The sequence below is a fragment of the Haliotis asinina genome, chromosome 12, assembly GCF_037392515.1.
Source record: "Haliotis asinina isolate JCU_RB_2024 chromosome 12, JCU_Hal_asi_v2, whole genome shotgun sequence".
NCBI lineage: Eukaryota > Metazoa > Mollusca > Gastropoda > Lepetellida > Haliotidae > Haliotis > Haliotis asinina.
Genome location: NC_090291.1, coordinates 3,541,401 through 3,559,993, shown reverse-complemented (window position 1 = coordinate 3,559,993; position 18,593 = coordinate 3,541,401). Strand labels below are relative to the sequence as shown.

Genomic DNA, 18,593 nt, shown 5'->3' with positions numbered 1-18,593 from the left:
CGGGTCCACAACGGGTGTGTCGGCGAGCTCTTGGCGTTACCCAGCACCCACCACGAGGAGGTGGCTCGCCACGGGTGCCCCAGGTAGGTATAAATAAATTACATGAAATGAAACCGTATATCGGTAACACCTACTTGAGTTGTCAGTCCAGATTTGAAGAGGTTATCTTACGACGATGTCGCATTGGCCATACAAGATATACACATAAATATTTGCTTAAAGGTGATGATCCTCCGCTTTGTATCCCTTGTAATGAAAGAATTACAGTCAAGCATATCCTGCTTGACTGAGTTGAGTATTCCATCAGTATTTTAATTCCCAAACTATCAAGGATCTTTCTGACAATATTAGTCCTCGTTTAATTATTTCACTTTTAAAGGAATTATATTTCTTAATTGAATTGTGTAAATAGATAAATATTTTATAATTGGAAGATTAAATTAGTAACTGAAATTGTTGGTGGCTGTATCCTCAAAGTGGGTTGAAGTACTGTAAAGTAATTGTCCTCCTGAGAGGGTACTTAAGTCCCAAAACATTTGAAGTAAATTTAAGTTTTCCAGGTATTTAATCGTAGAATAAGTGTTCGTTTACGTGTAGGAGAATGTCCGAAAACTCGTGATTAGTTTCGCACGTGAAGCAGGTTCGAGGCCGTAGGCCGAGAACCTGCTTCACGTGCGAAACTAATCGCGAGTTTGAGGACCTTCTCCTACTTACAACTAAGTTCGACTACTTGTTCGTGCGCATCTAATGTCAATGTTACGATCAAATGCTTGTCATAGTCTGGAAACGTTTGTACACGTCGCCAAAACGCAGCTTAACACGACGAAAACTATGGGAGTGTTAATCTCGCGAAAACTGATAACGGCACGTGGATCATTCAGTTTTGCTTGAAGTCATAGTTTGTTGGGTTCATAATGGAAACCTCTGATTCAGATATGGAGATTTTTATTAAGCAAAACATTTTTTCTCAAACTTCAGAGGTTGTAATCAATTCAGACTTTGAAGATTTACTTAACACCACTATTTCAGAACCAAAGGACACCCCAAGTTTTGATATAGTTGTTGACGACATTTCCTCAGGTTCAGATGATTTTTTGTTTGAAGCAAGTCAGACTATTGAGGAAAGAATATATGATAATGAATTCAATTTGTCTAACAAACGTAAACCACCTGGGCCCCTTCCACAAAAGCAACTGCAGCCATTTGTTCCGGAAGCCGTTACTGCTGAAAATAGATGCCGTTTTGCGGAACCTTTGACAGATTCTGACTTCAGTAAGTTGTGTAATTCACGTTATTCTAGAAATACTGAAAACAAAAGTATGTGGGCTGTGAGACTCTATCAGGCGTGGGTAGATGAGAGGAAAACAAGAGAAGGTCCTAGTGGTTGTGACTTAAATTCAAACATTTTGGAATTAGCTGTGAATGAAGGTGAATTGAACAAAACATTAATGTACTTGGTGACGGAGGTCAGGAATCGGAAGGGTGAAGAATATCGGGGCAATACACTGTATGAGGTTATTGCCTCACATCAATACTTTATTCGTCGGAATGGAATTCAAATAAACTTTTACGAATCTCCCTTATTCTCCGGACTTAGGACTGTTTTGGACGCCAAAATGAAATCTCTAGCGCGACAGGGAATTGGGATTGATAAGAGACAGGCAGCTGTAATAACTGTTGAACAGGAAGATGTGTTGTGGAAAAAGGGAATTTTAGGTGAGGACACCCCTCAAAAACTCATAGACACTCTGGTGTATCTGATTGGTTTGAACTGCGCTTTAAGAGCTGGGGATGAACACAGGAATCTGAGGGTGGGACCGAATTCACAGTTCTACCTGACCAATATGGAAGATGAGTGTAAAACTCTTAGGTACACTGAGGATGTTTCCAAAACCAACAGAGGGGGATTAAAACATATCCGTCAACAGAGAGCGACCTGAGAGATGCCTAGTACGTCTCTACGAAAAGTACATGTCACTTCGGTGAGTAAGAAATAGTTTTACTATGCTGGATGTGAATATTTTAGTTTTAGGTCTCGCTTTCACTCCTAATGATTGGTATACACAGAAAGGCATGACATGTGTGACTCAGAAATTATAGTATTACTTTTGTCACGGTTTATAATATTGGAAATACTGTTACAATGCACTGACACTATTGTAAATTGCCACTGAATGGGCAAGATGGTATCAATATTACAAATTCCTTTTTCTTTTTTAGGCCAAGAGATGGCAAGTGTTCTGATTTCTACCTCCGACCACTCAGGTTTGTGAAAGATGACACATGGTATGCTGACTGTCCTATTGGTAAACATCCTTTGAGAGGAACAGTCGGTCGAATATGCAAACTTGCTGGGTTTGCGGGATTCTACTCCAACCACTCTCTTAGAGCAACAACAGCTACACGTCTCTACGACGCCGGTGTGGACGAACAGCTTATTGCAGAAAGGACGGGGCATAAATCTGTAGCCATTAGGAGTTACAAGGTGTGTATACAGTTATTCTTTATCATAAACTCGTCCCCAAACGACGTTTGACATGAATAGTTTTTTGGGCGAAACATAATGTAACTACTTTAAAATATAGTTTGTCGACTCAAATGTTCCACATTACAACTTTTTGGGCCACGTTAACATTTTCACAACGCAGAGAACATCATCGGAGATGGAGGCCCGGGTTGATAACATAATAAAGAGGAAACGACGATCTGTCACAGCAGCAGCTACAGTCACATCCACGACATCGTCGCACACGTTCTCAGTCTCTGCCGCACCAGCCACTATTGAACCTGCCACTGAACATGCCACTGTAGGCCAAGATGGAACTTCTCCGCGAGATCTTCAACTAGTTTTGAAAGATGGTGTGACACTGTCTCTTAAATTTTGAACGAAAATGTAATGTTATTTGTGTTCTTATTGATATGTTATTTTTCCGAACTTCTGTCATAATGTTTGCTTTTAACAACCAACTGAATGAGGAATTGTTGGAAACGGTTAGATACCATTTTCAACCAACCAACCAAAAGTTTGTTACTGAATGACGTCATGCTGTCTCCACCTGCTGTATTTCTGCGATCAGTTTTGGTGATATGAGAACGTTGCATACTATGGATCAGAGACAGCTAGACGTACTATGAGAGTGTGCATCTGACTATGAGAGAGTAGACTTTAGTTACAAACTACGGGAACCTTTCCTTTAGTTTGTGTAACTAACGGCTTTTGCAGTGAACATGAACAATTACCCTTTTGCGACTAACATTCACATAACTTAGTTTTAATGTATGGCTAGATTTGTCTAACTCACTCACTCATCACGAAATAAAGTCTCACAGTAATGTTTGCTTTATAACAAGTACGCTTATGATTATGACGACCATGCGATACCTGACTGAAAAATTATCACTTCTCTGAAATATGTTTTTCTGTAAAGGATATAACACTCTCCCGAGGTTTTGGTTGCACATGTAAGCATGAGGGGTCGGGAGAACACGCGAGCCTTCGTATAACACTCTCCCGAGGTTTCGGTCCGCGGGTTGTCCAGCCAAAACCTCGGGAGAGTATTATAACTATCATATAAACCAAAGGAAAGGGCGATAAATATATCAAAATCGAGGTTTATTATGACGAACAGAGATGGGCGATAAGCGAGTAACCGTTTACACTAAAAACTATCGCCCAAACACAGCCACTCAGCCGCCAGCTGTAAACAGCACGATCTGCACGTGGTAACTGTCGCGACTACACGTGTCTGCGCGCTGGCTCGTCGTCAGTCGCTACTGTGACTTTGAAGAATACGGAGCGAGAAGAAGGTGATGACATTTTCATAACGCAATCGCAATCGCAATCGCGTGAAATAGATAGCGAAATCAGTGACAGTGATCGTGAGTTTGAGTTTAGATTCGGCGAACCCCTTGATAATAACGCCATTGATAAAGCACTTGAAATGTGTCTTCCTAAGTCTACAAAATACAAGAATGATTGGGCTGTTGCTGTGTTTACTAGATGGCAGGAGGAAAGACGTCAGAGAGCCATGAAATACAATTTGGATTTGCCGAAGGTGTGTTTGTCAGAAAGTTTATTCGAAATGGGCGCTGAGAACCTTAATCTCGCCCTGAATTTTTTCTTGTTCGAAGCCCGGAAACAAGACGGAGGGTTGTATCAATCTCATACATTGTATGGTATAAACACCTCGTTACAAAGCACCATCAGAGCAAAGGGAACATGTTTGAAGATAAGGAGTTTGAAGACAGTCGTCGATGTCTGGACGCAGTTATGCGCACACGTTCTGCTGAGGGTCTAGGAGCCGGAAGCCAACAGAAACGATATCCCTCACTGAGGAAGAGCAGCTTTAGCAGTGTAGAGCGCCGGGAGACGCCACCCCAAGAAAACTTCTAGATACAGTGCTGTATCTTACAAGTTAGTCTTACTAAATACTCTATTCATGTACATATTGATTATAGTTATCGTAAACGTTTCTATAGTTTGGCTGAAGAAAAAATGCTCAGATATAAATGATAATGTAGCTATTTTGGTCTTTTTGTAGGATTGCACTTCGCTCTTCGAGGGGGTAAGGAACATAGGACCTTGAGGAGGTTTGCTAAACCACGAATAATGGGACCTCATACGGATGGCAACGGCCGAAAGTTCCTTCTGTACACCGAAGATGTGTCAAAAACAACCTTGGCGGGTTGAAGCAGAGGAAACAAGCTCCGAAGAAAGTGCGGGCATATGAAAACATTAACAAGGACCGATGTTACGTCAGTATTTTCCAGAAGTACAGATCATTGTGGTGAGTATATTTACTATCAATGAATCAAAATTTAAAAACAAAGAAAATTAGAAAAATAACAAATTTAACATCTATAAGATGAAAATATTAAGATTTTCTTTCAATTAAGTGGATAAAGTATTTCAGAAATCATTCTTTTGGTTTTTTATAATACAGTGTGGATGGCAAAACGACTGATTACTTCTACTTCACTCCTCGCGCCAGACCCAAGGATGGAAGTTGGTTTCTGAAAACCCCGGTTGGCCACAATACCCTCCAATCTACAGTCAAACGGTTTTGTCAAGAAGGTGGTTCACAGCGTAACGAAACAAATCATTCATTGAGAGCTTCAGCTGCCACAAGGCTTTATCAGGCCAACGTCGACGAGCAAATGATTTGTGAAATGACCGGTAAGAATACATTCGACATTGCTAGACAATATTTTAATGTTTACATTGTAACAATTATCTCATTGACGTAACACGCATTGTAGCCAATGTAAATAGCACTCAAAATCAATTACGTTTGAAATAATCTAATTTCTAAGATCAGTCGCCATTATTTCACAACCTTTTATTAAGACAAAGCTACTTCATGTGCTTTGAGATGTGATCTTACGAACACTTTATTTATGCTTTTGCCTCTTTCTTTCTAGGCCACAAGAGTGAAGCTGATCGTTCATACAAACGGACCTCTGATGATCAAAAATCTACCTTGTCCGACATCCTTACGTCAGCGCCAAAACGCCAGGAGGGTATCAAAGCTACATGTACGGTATCCCCAGACAAAGAGCTGAATGTCAATGCCGGAAGTGACGTTTCCAGGGAATCTAAACCAACAGTCGTTTCAATTTCAACATCTCGTGAAATGTAGTTTCAAGAAATAAATTCACTGTCTCTGCTTGACTTTTTTCTTTAAGAATCTGAACGCAAAAATTGTCTCGTGAAAATCTTCTTTCAGGGCCAAATAGTATTCTAAACATCCCCAGGATATTCTATAGAATGTCCCTGGGATATTGTAAATGGCCCTGAAAGGAGGTTTACCCGACAAAAGAATAACCTGTGAAACGACACTAATAAGGCACCTGAGGTTTATATGATCTGATTGATCTACTTGATGTTGAAACCTACGTAAATTTGTAAATGTAAAGTGTTGGAAGAGGACGAAATGTTAACACTCCAAGGTGCAGATACAGTTCACACGATCCCTCGTCTGAGACACACATCATAGTGTCCGTCCCTCTGTGAATGTTTGATATCTATCAGTGAGGTTCGATGATTTGGCAATATCGTATTCTCCTTCATTCTCGAAAATTAAATTAAAATTACCATCCACATCCTTGGCCTTTCCTGTTCATATAGTCTGAACATGTTTTTGAAAGTGCCCGTGAAGGTCCGGGGCACAGAAGTCCTTGAGCAACCCATGCTTGCCACAGTAGAAACTATGCTTGTCGTAAGAGGCGACCGACACGATCGGATGGTGAGGCTCGCTGACGTGGTTGACACATGAAATCGGTTCCCATTTGCGTAGATCGATGCTCATGCTGTTGATCACTGGATCGTGTGTTCCTAACTCGGGGCCATATGGCTGGAATATGGACGAGTGCAGCGTTAAACTAAACTCACTCAGTATTTTAGAAAACCCTATACCCACCTTACACACATGAAATCACATATCTGGACACTGGGTTTGTTTTTCATCTAGTCTCAAAGATCAAAATGATTATCGGGGAGGTATGTGTGGATGCCAGTTTCTGTGCTTTGTAGAACATGACGATTGTGAATCTATTATTATGTAATGGTTTAGAAATTGGCATGAACAAATAGTCTTGTGAGTCCCCTTTAAAAGAGTAAAATAATCTCGTAATGCTGATGTATGTACTGAATAAAAACAAGGTTACAATGAAAGTTGTGCAGATTACAAATACAATACAAGTGGAGCTCACATCTAAAATATTGGGTCACAGATCTAAAATATTCAGTCTAAAGTCTTGATATTAACTGTGAGCTGTGTTGTTATTGAGCAGGGGGATATTTTCTTGAATTGTTCTATTAACCAAATCTTTACATACACCATCTGGGTGTAGTGTGTCAGTAACTGTATCATCACACGCTCTACCCGAGAAATGTAATTTCTTTCGTTTGAAGGATGGATAAGAAGGAAATTTATTTCTCCTAGTGGTGTGGAGCTTTGTAAGCAGAGTAGTCTGCGCCGGTAGGTGGCGCTAGACAGGGGTATTTAAAGGGATTTAGATTTGAATTGTTCATTCTCGCTCTAGTGCAAGCACGGCCAACACATCATATTATCATGGACACGAACGCCAAACTTGATGCCATACTTCAGCAGCTGGAATCAAACAAAGCACAATTCGAACTGTCGCTTAATGACCCCATTGGAGCTTTGAGAGAAGAATTTCAGCAGACTACCAAAGAGGTAAAGAAACTGCGTGCTGAAAAAGACTATGCTTGGAGTCGAGAGAGTAACAAAATCCAACATAATTTCAATGAAGAGACATTAGATTCACTAAATCAAATTCTGGCAGCTATTCAAAATCAACGATTCGGGGACTTCGAAACGTTGGTTACGTCGGAAATCACAAGGCTTCAAAAACGCAATAAACATAAAATTAGCAGACTCGTCTGAGGGAGGCTGGGAAACAGTGCGTAACTATGTTTCCAACGAACTGGCTGATGATTCCGATGATGATCGGAAAATTGCGAGGGCCGACAGCAAGGCGGTGCGTAAATTACGCCAGAAACGTGCACGTCAGACGCCCTATGGAATTAGGCCAGCTAGACGATCAGTAACCTACACCCGTCCCGTGCAAACTGCTGTTTCTGTTAAGCATATTCAACCAATCACCAATCAGCTTTTTCGAGCCAAAGGTCAGAAGACAGGAGCGTGTTTCACATGCGGTGACTTCAGTCACTTTAGGAGAGACTGTCCACAAAATATGTCAACCCAGCGAGTGTCGACGTTTGCAGCTGGAGAATCAACACAAGGGAACCAATAGTTCTCAAGGCTTGTAAGTTGAGTGTAATTATAATGATGATGTTGTTGATGATTTGTGTTTCTCCAAGATTCTTACAGATGATTATTATGAGTATGAACAAGGTACTTCTGAAATTATTGTTAGAGGGCGCCTCAAAAACAGTTTGCAATTTTGGATAGACATTGGTTCTTCACAATTCGTTGTAGATTTGATTGCCAATGGTTATAAAATCCCATTCTGCTTTCAGCCACCTCCAATGTTTGTAAAAAACAATCGATCAGCTTTTAAACACAAAACATTTGCAACTCAAGCGATTGATGAACTAAAGAAGAAAAGTCTGATATGTGAGTGTGATACCCCTCCCACTGTTGTCAGCCCATTGTCTGTTTCAGTCCAGTCTTCTGGGAAGAAGAGATGGATCCTAGATCTTCAAAGAATTAACTGCTATGTGTACAAACAGAGCGTAAAATACGAGGATTGGCATACAGCTTTGAATTACATCAGAAATAGTGATTGGCTTATAAAATTTGATATCCATTCGGCTTATCACCACATAGATATTTTCTACCCTCACACAGATTATCTCGGATTCTCATGGTTTGATTATAAAGGAGTCGTGCACTACTACAAATTCCTTGTTCTCCCATTTGGGTTAACATCGGCTCCATATGTGTTCACCAAAGTTACAAGACAGTTGGTTAAGAAATGGAGATATGAGGGGTACAGAATAGTAACTTTCTTAGATGATGGTATTCTTTCAGGTTCTACTCAGAACGAAGCTCAAATTCCAGGTGCATCTGTCAAACAGGACCTACTTAGATCAGGTTTTGTTCCCAGGGTTGAAAAGTCCATTTGGTTGCCGTCTCAGTCAGTTGGGTGGTTAGGTTTTAGGATTGATACAGTAGCCATGACCATGAGTGTTCCAGACAGAAAAAAGGGATAAGGTACTGAAAGACATTACTGTGTTATTGCAATCTAAGCATATGCGTTTTCCTGTCAAATACATAGCTTCTGTTGTTGGACAGATAATATCTATGAAACGTGTGATGGGTCCAGTTTCCCAGCTAATGACAAGATCTTTGAGTATTGACGTGGTTGCAGCCCCGTCATGGCAGAGCTCTATTGAGCTGTCAGATTCCAGCATCAAACAATTGAAGTTTTGGTCAGTCTGCATAAATAAGTTTTGTTCCAGATATCTAGTTCAAAGAACAGTTGCGAAGAGACTTGTATATTCAGATGCTAGTGATACTGGATTCGGTGGCTACTGCGTGGACCTGGATAATGTCCCTTCACATAGACAAGGGATGAGGCATTGTGCAGCTCGACGTGGCGGGAGCTGAAAGGAGTGCTTATGGTTTTGCAAAGTTTTGTGACTAGTCTGTCACACCAGAGCATTAAGTGGTTTACAGACAACAAAAATGTTGCTACGATTATTGAGAAAGGTAGCATGAAGGACCACTTACAGTCCCTAGCTTTGGAAATATTTGACTTATGTGTGAAGAATGGGATTGACCTACAATTACAGTGGATCCCTCGTTACGAGAACCAGAAAGCAGATTACTTAAGTCGTATGGTTGACTATGATGACTGGGGTATTGCTAAAAACATCTTTGACAATGTAAACGCCAAGTGGGGTCCTCATGAAGTTGATAGGTTTGCAACGTATTACAATACCAAATTAGAGGTATTTAACTCTCGTTATAGCAATCCCGGTTGTGCAGCTGTTGACTGCTTCACTGTGAACTGGAAAGGAACAATGAACTGGATTGTTCCCCCTGTATGTCTGATTCCACAGACGATCAAGCATTTGGCACAATGTGGTGCGTTTGGAACGCTTGTTGTCCCTGAATGGCATTCTGCTTGCTTCTGGCCTTTCTTAAGTTTAAATTCAATGTTTATCCCACAAGTTAAAGGTTGTATAGGCACCCGTGGCGAGCCACCTCCTCATGGTGGGTGCTGGGTAAAGCCAAGAGCTCGCCAACACCCCCGTAGTGGACCCGGGAGGATATTTGGTCCACCAACCCGTTTGCCGTGGGTTGCGGCCCTGTGTCGGTGGAGGAGGGGATCCTGGTGGTTGAGGGCATGGGAGCAGGACCAGTGTTCCTAATGCCCAATACACCACTTTGGCCCTGACTTCACCTAGACGGGTGGTTGAATGGGCCCGGTTCAACCAATCGGCTGGTCATGCCAAGCCCTGTGCATAGATAATATGTAATTGCACAAAATTTGATTTGGAATTGTTTAAACTTTAGTCTTGGCACCCTTGGTTCAGAATATTATTTGACTTGAATTTTGTTTACATGAATTCTGCCTAGAGTCTTATGCCCAGAAGGCGGTGCCTCATGGGCCAATCTGGTGGAAGAATTAATCTTTTGGTTTTTCTGCTGGAGTATATCATCTGAGTATCCTTGGTGCTGCAAGTTGGAGACCCGCTTGTGTTTAGCATTGTCCTTTGTGATACTCCGTGGTGGGTGGGGAGCTCGGATGATGAAACATATATACTACCTATGGAATACCAAACCCCCCAAAAACGCAATAAACGTCAACTTGACAACGATGATGACGACCAACGACCTTCCAACTCAATCGACAATTGGCCACGATTTTTAGTTCTAGAAACTGTAGACAAGACACCAATGAAACTTAACCCTTTCGCCATTTCCAAGGGTATACATGGCATTGCAGGTGAGGTTAAAAACGTTAGACGCTTGCGTTCAGGCTCTCTGCTGGTTGAATGCAACAAAAAACAGCAAGCAAAGAACCTCATGTCAACAGAAGTATTTGTTGGAATTCCCGTCTCTATCACTGCCCACAGGACTCTGAATACCAGTAAAGGCATAATCAGAGACAGAGATGGATTGTTTGCTGATATGTCAGAGTTAGATATTGCTTCTGAGATGAAAGATCAGGGAGTGATTTGTGTTAAAAGATTCACGATCCGCAGAAACAATGAAACGGTCCAAACAAATACTTATCTGTTCTCCTTCTCATCGCCAAATCGTCCGAAGTCTGTTAAAGCAGGTTATTGTAGTCTTTCAGTTGACGTGTACATCCCAAATCCTTTGAGATGTTTTAGATGTCAAAGGTATGGGCACGGTGTTAACACTTGTACCAAGTCCATTACATGCGCCCACTGTAGTGAGAATACTCATGTCACAGAAGACTGTAACAGTGACCATAAAAAGTGTACAAATTGTTCGGGAAATCATTCGTCTTTCGCCAAAGAGTGTCCAGTCTGGAAAAAACAAATGGAAATCAATAAAATTAAATTCACCCAGAACGTCAGCTTTTCTGACGCAAAGAAACTTGTGGAATCTGCAGCACATACTGAATCATTTGCATCAGTTGTAAGAACTCCTGAATATACCTCAAAAGTAACTACCGCGTCGATACATTGCCAGACAGATTTGACGTGGGTTAAAACAAATAATGCTCAGTTCGTTGCACCCGAACAGTCTACTCAAACCTTGACATCTTCTGTCAACACTCAGGTGGTATCTAAAGCCGGGTCTCAGTCCTGTAGTCAGACTTCATCTGTATCTGGAGAACAATCTTTGTCTCAGCCAACTCACAAATCACGATCAAAAACAAGCTCGAAGAATATTGTTCAAAGTAAAACTGACTCAAGAACAGAATCTTCAAAAAAGAGTGGCAGACCCCAGAAGGGTTCAGAAATTCTTGTAAAATTATTTAATAAATACGGAACGCTTGAGGCCATGGAAGTGTCAGAAAACTTCCATCCCAGGGCACATAGCCTGTCGCCCTCCAAAAAGGTGCGGGGTAGATCCCCAATAAATCCCCCCAAAAGATAGTTTCTTCTTATAACATCATACAGTGGAACTGCAGAGGGCAGTCCATCAGCAGTCTGTCTGCAGGAGACATATTTAAAGCAGACGGATACTTTTGACCTACGCCATTTCAATGCTTACCATTCATTTTCACCCCCGGGCGAGAGGGCCACTGGAGGAGCTTCTATCCTTATAAACCAGAATATTATTCAGAGCCCTATTATTCTTAATACTGGTCTCCAAGCTGTTGCCGTGAGACTTACTTTACACGTTGCACTCACACTATGCTCTTTATATATCTCACCGTCTTCAACACTTCAGAAGACCGAACTTCAAAATTTGTATAACCAACTCCCGAAACCCTGTGTTATTATGGGAGACGTAAATGGCCACAACCCACTCTGGGGTGGTACAACTACAAATGCTAAAGGTAAAATACTAGAGGAGTTCTGTTCCGAAAATGATTTATGTATTTTCAATGATGGGTCGAACACATATCTACATCCTGGCACAGGAACATATTCAGCCCTTGATTTATCAGTTTGTGATTCAAGCCTTCTAAATGAATTTGAATGGTCAGTTCATGATGACCTCTGTGGGAGTGACCATTTCCCAACGTTACTAAAACCTGTGAATCCATCTGATGTTCCTCCATCATCAAGATGGAACTTCAAAAAGGCTAACTGGCGTTTATATGAAACTCTGTGTGTTGACAGGCTTAAACCTGAACTTTTTTATAATGTTCCCGATGCTATTCAACGTTTTTGTGATGAAATGAATGTTATTGCTCATGAGTGTATACCAAAGTCCTCTGCAGTTCCACATATTCGCAAACCATGGTTCAATGATCAATGTAAACAAGCTAGAAAGGAACGGAAAAAGGCAGAACACTATTTCCGTCGACACCCCATGGTGCATAATTTGAATAAATTTAAGATTGTAAATGCTAAAGCACGACGTACTTTTAAACAAAGCAAACGCCAATCTTGGCAACGATATGTATCAAACATTAATTCACGTACACCAATATCTAAAGTCTGGAATATGATCCAAAAAATCAAAGGTAAGGGCTCCAAATCTAGTATTCACCACCTTAAAGATGGAAACCAGTTATTAACTAATGAAACTGATATTGCTAATAAACTTGGTGAAACTTTGGCAAAACATTCTTCCTCGTCAAATTATGAACCTAAGTTCCAAACACATCAAAAACAGCAAGAAAAGAAAACTATTAACTTTAATTCAGATAATGGGGAAGACTATAATGAAACTTTTTCGTTACATGAGATTCATACTGCTCTTGATCAGGCTCATGATACTGCTTCAGGAGCTGATAACATACATTATCAACTCCTGAAGCACTTGCCAGATACATGCTTAGAGACGCTGTTACATATTTTTGATAATATTTGGACATCTGGACAATTTCCTTCGTCGTGGCGTGATGCTATCGTTGTTCCCATTCCTAAACCTGGACGTGATCATACGGATCCTTCCAATTATAGGCCAATTTCACTTACTAGCTGTGTTTGCAAGACCATGGAACGCATGATAAATAATCGACTTGTCTGGTACTTGGAAACAAATAACCTAATAACAGATATTCAGTGTGGTTTCCGCAAAAACAGAAGTACAGTCGATCACTTAGTGCGTTTAGAATCTTTTGTTAAGAATGCCATAATTAATAAACAGCATGCAGTGTCGATCTGTTTTGATCTAGAAAAAGCATATGACACCACTTGGAAACATGGGATTTTAAAAGATTTACATGACTTCGGATTGCGAGGCCGATTGCCTCAATTTATAGCCAACTTTTTAAATGATAGACAATTTCAAGTCCGTGTGGGTTCTACACTGTCTGATCATTACAGTCAGGATCAGGGTGTACCACAAGGCAGTATTTTGTCTGTTACACTTTTTAGCATCAAGATAAACAGTTTATCAAAGGTTTTAAACGATTCAATTGATGGATCACTTTTTGTGGATGATTTTAACATTTCATGTCGAGGTAAAAACATGCATACTATTGAACGGCAAATGCAGTTGTGTCTGAACAAGATAAATAAATGGTGTTTGGAAAACGGCTTTAAATTTTCTAAGTCAAAAACTAACTGTATACATTTCTGCCGTAAATACAAACCACATAAAGACCCTGAACTGTATCTAAACGGCACACCTATTAAAGTTGTTAAAGAGGCCAAGTTTCTGGGTCTTATATTTGACTCCCACTTGACGTTCTTGCCACATATTAAATCCCTTAAAGTTAAATGTTTGAAGGCACTCGACTTGTTAAAAGTTGTTTCCAATTCAAAATGTGGAGGCGATCAAACCACCCTACTTCACTTATACAGATCACTCATTCGCTCCAAACTTGACTATGGTTCCATTGTATATGGTGGAGCCTGTAAAAGCAATCTCAAAATGTTAGATTCTATCCATCATCAAGGTCTAAGATTATGTCTTGGATCTTGTCTTGGATCTTTTCGAACTTCTCCCGTTGACAGTCTCTATGTCGAGGCAGATGAGCCATCTCTCACTCAGCGACGCATAAAATTATCTTTACAATATGCTACAAAACTATACTCTAACAAATCTAACCCGGCATATAACTGTGTTTTCAATCCTCTCTACGAGGATTTATACAACAAAAAGTGTTCTCTTGTTCCACCTCTCGGACACAGAATTAAACCCTTTCTTTCTTCGGCCGGCATTGAGCTGGAAAACATAGCTCCTTCCCGTCTTCTTTCTTCTCCTCCTTGGCAATTGGTTAGGCCACAAGTTGACCTAACATTAAGTACATTTAAAAATCAGAAACTAATGAACTACAATACAAACAAGAATATAATCAGTTGAAACATAAATATTGCGGTTATAAATCCTTATTTACAGATGGGTCTAAGGACGGTGGCGCAGTGGCTTGTGCTACTGTCATTGGATCCAGAACAATATCTTGTAGATTACCAGACAATAGTTCTATTTTTACAGCAGAAGCTAACGCCATATTAACAGCCCTTAAATATATCCAAAGACATCCTAAACATAAACAGTACATAATCTATTCAGACTCTCTTTCTTGCCTTCAGGCTATTAAAACCCTAGCATGTACACATCCACTTTTAATAGAAATTATTGAACTTTATAACTATCTTGCAACTGGCCAATACGACATCGCCTTCTGTTGGTTACCCAGCCATGTTGGAATCTCTGGTAACACATTGGCTGACCTTGCTGCTAAAGCAGCGCTCAACAAATCTGTATCACCACTTCTTATTCCTTACAGTGATTATAAAGCCACCATTAGATCTTACATTCGTGATCTCATGCGGAAGAAGTGGGACACCCAAGTAGGTATCAATAAATTACATGCAATAAAACCATTTGTTGGTTACACCTACTTGGGATGTCGGTCCAGATTTGAAGAGGTCATTATACGACGATGTCGTATTGGCCACACTAGGTATACGCATTAATATCTTTTGAAAGGTGAGGATCCTCCGTTCTGCATCCCTTGTGATGAAATCATCACGGTCAAACATGTCTTGCTTGACTGTGTTGAATATTCCATCACAAGGGACAATTATTTTAAATCAAGAACTATGAAGGACCTTTTCAGTAATGTAAATTCTCATTTAATTATTGCATTTTTAAAAGAATTGAATTTATTGACTGACATGTAAATAAATAAGTATTTTATGATTGGAAGTTGAATTAGCAACTAAGATTGTTAGTGGCTGTATCCTCGAAGGGGGTTGAAGTACCGTAAAATTATTGTCCTCCTGAGAGGGTACGTAAGTCCCAAAACGATTTAAGTCAGATTCAATCTTCCACTTTTTTAATCGTAGAATATGTGTCATTTTAATTTGTGGCTAATCTAGCATACAGTCGCCAACAGCTGAGGGGATGGTGTAAATCCAGCCAGGGACCATGCAGGTAGCAGAGGTACTGTAAGTCCCCATGGTCCCTGGTATGGTGATCTACCCTCTGTTGTTGGCGATCCATGGCCTGTTTTTATGTTGTCCTGTCCAAATAGTCATACTATAATTTTATAAGTTTCCACGCTAGCTTTAATACTAACTGTGATAATCTAGTGGTTTTACTGTCCTTCGTAGACAGGGTGTTCATAATATGTATATATATTCTTTTTTGTCATGTATGTTCTCGTCACGATATGGCTGCAATATTGCCGATGTGACGTTAAATATTAACTCACTCACTCACTCACTAAAGGTTGTATATATTTGCCTACTTCCAGAGAGTCTTTTACGGCAAGTAGGATTCCAGGGGGAATGTTTGGAGAAACTGATCTGCACTTTAACATGCTTGCTCTTCTTGTTGATTTTCGCTGATTGAGGTTTTCATTGTTACAGATGTGTTCCTGTGTACATATAAGAAAGAACTTGATCAACTACCTGTTTCCGTACGCCAGTTGGCTAGTAGTCTGCCAGATTTATTGTCGGAGTCGAAAGCCGAGTCCACTTTGAAGAAGTATGTCTACGGTTTTGCTGCCTGGCAGAGGTGGGCAAAAATGAATAATATGCCTGATGTGTTACCTATTTCACCCTTACATTGTGCCATTTATCTTTTATCTGTTGTCCAACCGAGTGATTCAGTGTCACCCGTCTTTTCAGCTTTCTATAGTATAAGGCATACACATTGCAGTGTAGGAGTTGAGAGTCCGACTGAAAACAGTCTTGTAAAAAATGTGTTGGAAGCAGCTAAACGGAAACTAGCAAAGCCAGTGGTTAAGAAGGAGCCAGTTACTCTAGCTATTCTTGAGAAGTTGTATGATTCTAGAATTGTAAATGCATCCTTGTCTGATTTGAGAATACTAGCTATGTGTTTGTTGGCTTATGCCGGATTTTTAAGATCGTCTGAGTAGATTAAAATTTATCGTTCTGATTTATTTTTTTATAAAACTCATATGGCTGTTTTCATTGAAAAGTCTAAAACAGATGTATACAGAGACGGAGCTTGGCTTATTATAAGCAGGACTCAATCAAAACTGTGTCCGGTGGATTGTTTGGAAAGATATCTACAAGTTGCAAACATTCCATCAGATTCGGATCAGTATGTTTTCAGAAGTCTCAGCAAATGTGCATCTGGATATGTGTTAAGAAAAGGCAACAATCCTCTATCGTACACAAGGTTAAGGGAACTGTTCTTGGATGCATTGTCTCCATTCGTTGAAAATATAAACAGTTACGGACTGCATAGTCTACGTAGTGGTGGTGCTACAGCTGCAGCAAACAGTGGAATACCAGACCGTATGTTTAAGACACACGGAAGATGGAAAAGTGAGATGACATCGATAACAGAATGAAAGTTTCTCTTGCTCTTGGACTTTGACTTTCTTTGTAGTTCTCGGCCGTGCAACGCAAAGCGTGTCCCACTGTCAAATGTGTTATTATGTTGCGTAACGGTTGGGTACAGGAGAAATGTAATTTCTTTCGTATGAAGGATGAATAGGAAGGAAATTTATTTCTCCTAGTGGTGTGGAGCTTTGTGAGTAGAGTAGTCTGCGCCGGTAGGTGGCGCTAGACAGGGGTATTTAAAGGGATTTAGATTTGAATTGTTCATTCTCGCTCTAGTGCAAACACGGCCAACACATCATATTCTTATGTAACTACTGTAGTTTTCAGTATTTAACATTGTTTTGTATGTTTCAGATTTATGAGAGTGGGGAAAAAGCCGTTGTATTCACTGGCGTGTTGCTGTCGCTAGGTTAAGAGCAAGTGAGATTGTAATGTAAACTGCAGTATTTGCAGACATATAATGTATCTTGCTTTGGGGTGAAGAGCAGCTATAATACAAATGCAAAACTGCTGTAGGTGCAGTCATTCGATAAAGTATGTTGTCTGGGCTGAAGAGCCTTTATAGTACTAATGCAAAACTGCTGTATGTGCAGTTATTGATGATGTATGTCGTCTGGGCTGAAGAGCCGTTATAATACTAATGCAAACTGCTGTATGTGCAGTCATTGATGATGTATGTCGTCTGGGCTGACGAGTCGTTAAAATACTAATGCAAACTGCTGTATGTGCAGTCATTGATGATGTATATTGTCTGGGCTGAAGAGTCGTTATAATACTAATGTAAACTGCTGTATGTGCAGTCATTGATGATGTATATTGTCTGGGCTGAAGAGTCGTTATAATACTAATGTAAACTGCTGTATGTGCAGTCATTGATGATGTATATTGTCTGGGCTGAAGAGTCGTTATAATACTAATGTAAACTGCTGTATGTGCAGTCATTGATGATGTATGTCGTCTGGGCTGACGAGTCGTTAAAATACTAATGCAAACTGCTGTATGTGCAGTCATTGATGATGTATATTGTCTGGGCTGAAGAGTCGTTATAATACTAATGTAAACTGCTGTATGTGCAGTCATTGATGATGTATATTGTCTGGGCTGAAGAGTCGTTATAATACTAATGTAAACTGCTGTATGTGCAGTCATTGATGATGTATATTGTCTGGGCTGAAGAGTCGTTATAATACTAATGTAAACTGCTGTATGTGCAGTCATTGATGATGTATATTGTCTGGGCTGAAGAGTCGTTATAATACTAATGTAAACTGCTGTATGTGCAGTCATTGATGATGTATATTGTCTGGGCTGAAGAGTCGTTATAATACTAATGCAAACTGCTGTATGTGCAGTCATTGATGATGTATATTGTCTGGGCTGAAGAGTCGTTATAATACTAATGTAAACTGCTGTATGTGCAGTCATTGATGATGTATATTGTCTGGGCTGAAGAGTCGTTATAATACTAATGTAAACTGCTGTATGTGCAGTCATTGATGATGTATGTCGTCTGGGCTGAAGAGCCGTTATAATACTAATGCAAAACTGCTGTAGGTGCAGTCATCGATGATGTATATTGTCTGGGCTGAAGAGCCGTTATAATACTAATGTAAACTGCTGTATGTGCAGTCATTGATGATGTATATTGTCTGGGCTGAAGAGTCGTTATAATACTAATGCAAACTGCTGTATGTGCAGTCATTGATGATGTATGTCGTCTGGGCTGAAGAGTCGT

General features: G+C 40.2%; 3 pseudogenes; all 3 read left to right on the top strand.

Annotated features, from left to right (window-relative positions):
* The first annotated feature begins 1,616 nt into the window (after window positions 1-1,616).
* LOC137258671 (uncharacterized protein KIAA1958-like) lies at window positions 1,617-2,885 on the top strand (annotated as a pseudogene).
* A 1,369-nt stretch (window positions 2,886-4,254) lies between these two features.
* LOC137258669 (uncharacterized) lies at window positions 4,255-8,183 on the top strand (annotated as a pseudogene).
* Window positions 8,184-8,665: 482 nt separating this feature from the next.
* On the top strand, window positions 8,666-17,272 carry LOC137258667 (uncharacterized; annotated as a pseudogene).
* Window positions 17,273-18,593: the final 1,321 nt, after the last annotated feature.